General features: G+C 52.5%; 1 protein-coding gene across 1 annotated transcript in view; it reads left to right on the top strand.

The window, feature by feature from the left end:
• LOC107106290 (cation channel sperm-associated protein subunit gamma-like) overlaps positions 1-2,905 on the top strand; it is a gene marked incomplete at its 3' end in the record, with an annotated part of 84,518 nt that overhangs the window by 17,584 nt on the left and 64,029 nt on the right. The window lies entirely within an intron of this gene.

Genomic DNA, 2,905 nt, shown 5'->3' with positions numbered 1-2,905 from the left:
CGCTCTTCAGTTGTTATCTTAAAACATCTCTGCACTTCAGGTCGCCTGCTTTAGCTACCGTTACTTTCCCCCAAGAAATCTTGTGATATGTAGTTCCCGGGCAGTGGAGAAGGGGGACAGGAATCATATAGGACAGTGTGCGACTGCAATAAAGAAGGCCAATGCTATGCTGGGGATTATTAGGAAGGGAATCGAAAACAAATCAGCCAGTATCATCATGCCCCTGTATAAATCGATGGTGTGTCCTCATTTGGAGTGCTGTGTACAGTTCTGGTCACCACACCTCAGAAAGGATATTATAGCACTGGGAAAAGTGCAGAAAAGGGCAACTAGGATGATAAAAGGGTTGGGACACTTTCCCTATGAAGAAAGGTTAAAGCGCTTGGGGCTCTTTAGCTTGGAGAAACGACGGCTGAGGGGTGACATGATCGAGGTCTATAAGATTATGCATGCAACAGAGCAGATTGAGAAAGAAGTACTTTTCTCCCTTTCTCACAATACAAGAACTCGCGGTCGGGTTGGAACAGATAAAAGGAAGTCCTTCTTCACCCAAAGAGTGATTAACACATGGAATTCACTGCCACAGGAGGTGGCGGCGACTACAGGCATGGACAGCTTCAAGAGGGAACTGGATAAACATATGGAGTAGAGGTCCATCAGTGGCTATTAGCCAAAGGGTATAGATAGGAACTCACAGGCTGGGGCAGGTGATGCTCTGTATTCTTGGTGCTTGGGGGAGGCAACAGTGGGAGGGCTTCTAGTGCCCTGGCCCCACTGCTGGACCTCCTGAGGGCACCTGGTATTTTTGGCCACTGTGTGACACCGAGTGTTGGACTGGATGGGCCATTGGCCTGATCCAACATGGCTTCTCTTCTGTTCTTATGTCTGGGGCAGGGATGCTCTGTCTTCTTGGTGCTTGGGGGGCCACAGTGGGAGGGCTTCTGGAGTTCTGGCCCCACTGCTGGACCTCCTGGGGGCACCTGGTATTTCTGGCCACTGTGTGACACAGAGTGTTGGACTGGATGGGCCATTGGCCTGATCCAACACTGGCTTCTCTTATGTTCTTATGTTCTTATTCTCGGCATCCACACTGAAGTGCAGTTCCCATGGTTCTTTGGTCGAATCTGCATTTGTCTTTCCCACTGACTCTGTCTTCGAAAAAACCATCTACATTTGCTTTCGTTTTCATACTGTGCAAGTATACTCTTGCATGTCTGCATACGTTTATCGCCCTCTCGTGGCGGCTCCACTGTAATTGCGCCTCCGCACCGCTTTAAATGAATCTTCTCCAAACGACATTCGAACAAGCACAGAGAAAAGATGGCGTCACAGAAGCACGAAACGAATTTAAAAATGCAAATGCAGATTCGACCAAATCTGTGTGCAGGATCTGTGTGCTCGTTGAGCTGGCATAAAACTAATGTAAGAGTGAAGGCAGACGTAAGGTTTGTACAGGGATTTTTTTTGTAGAAAAAGCCCAGCAGGAACTCATTAGCATAATAGGCCACACCCAACACATTAGCATATTAGGCCACACCTCTGACAGCACAGCATACCCCATCCCTTGGCTTGCCCGGGCAAGCCCCCCCACGTGAAGGGAAGGCAGTTTAAACTGCCTTCCCTTGGCTTGCCCGGGCGCCCCACAGCTGTGGAGAGCCCAGGCAAGCTGGCCCTCAGACAGGCCGGGGAAGGCACGGGGAGGCATTTAAATGCCTCCTCAATGCTTTCAGGGGCCCCCCTGGCCCGCCCACCTCGGAGTCGCCGGGGGTGTGTATGTCGCTCTCCAGGCCTTCCCTCTGTAGCCACGCACGGAGAGGTTTTGGCTGTAGTGGGTGTGGTCAACTCTGAAGCCAGCCAGAACTCCGTTCCTGTGCGTTCCTGCCCAAAAATAGCCCTGGGTTTGTAGAGCAGAAGAGCTGGTTTCGAAGGGCTTCCCCTGAGATTAGATGCACAACCTTTCCCCGTCCCCTAGCGGGGACTAGGCTTGCCAAGTCCCCCCGGGGGGCGGGGAAAACCCTGCCCCAGAGGCCCGTTCCCCACCGCCGGCGGATCGGGCCCTGGGGGGAGCCCCACCCTGACGTGCGCGTCACCCGGAAGTGATGCGACCGCGCTGGGGGCGGGGGCCGGTCATCCGAGGGGAAACTCTGTGGTTTTCCCTCGGATGGTCGTGGCCCCGCCCCCAGCATGCCCGGCGGCGTCACGTCACTTCCAGACGCCATCCGGGAGTCCCCCGCTGCGGCGCAACACCCGACTTGGCAACCCTAGTGGGGGACACCTAAATGAAGAAACGGATGGCCCTGCAGGCTCTCGGCAAAATAAAGCCCTTTATCGGAGACCATGTCCTGTCTTGCAACCGGAACCATTCCTAAGCAGGGTTGCCGACTCCAGCTTGGGACATTCCTGGAGGTCTGGGAGCAGTTCCTGGGAAGGGACAGAGTTTGAGGAAGGAGCTCAGCGAGGATGCGATGCCGTGCAGTCCGCTCTCTGAGCTGCCGTTTGATCCATTCTGGAGATCAGGTGTAACTCCAGGAGGACCTTGGCCCCCGCCTGGAGATTGGCAAGCCTGATTCCTGGCAAGGAACAAAAAAACAACAACCTGTGAGCTGAATTACCCGCAAACGTATATCCAAAAGGAGACTTCAACAAAGTGAAATGCGCATGTAATCAGTAATGAATCTATACATATAATCCATCATGGGAAAATACATGGGAAAATGAATCTATACACACATCTTGGGAAAATACAGAGGTCCACAGGATCCAGTCTTTACAGGACAATACTGTTCAGTTTCTTTATGGGCCAGGTCTCCTAAGCTTGAATGTGCACCTCTCAAGGTTGCTTCTGTGTAAACATTAAAGCTTAGGAGACCTGGCCCATAAAGAAACTGAACAGTATTGTCCTGTA

Source organism: Gekko japonicus, unplaced genomic scaffold (genome assembly GCF_001447785.1).
Source record: "Gekko japonicus isolate JY-2015 unplaced genomic scaffold, Gekko_japonicus_V1.1 scaffold3139, whole genome shotgun sequence".
Classification (NCBI taxonomy): domain Eukaryota; kingdom Metazoa; phylum Chordata; class Lepidosauria; order Squamata; family Gekkonidae; genus Gekko; species Gekko japonicus.
The sequence above is the reverse complement of the archived record's forward strand: the minus strand, read 5'-3'. Positions and strand labels throughout refer to the sequence as shown.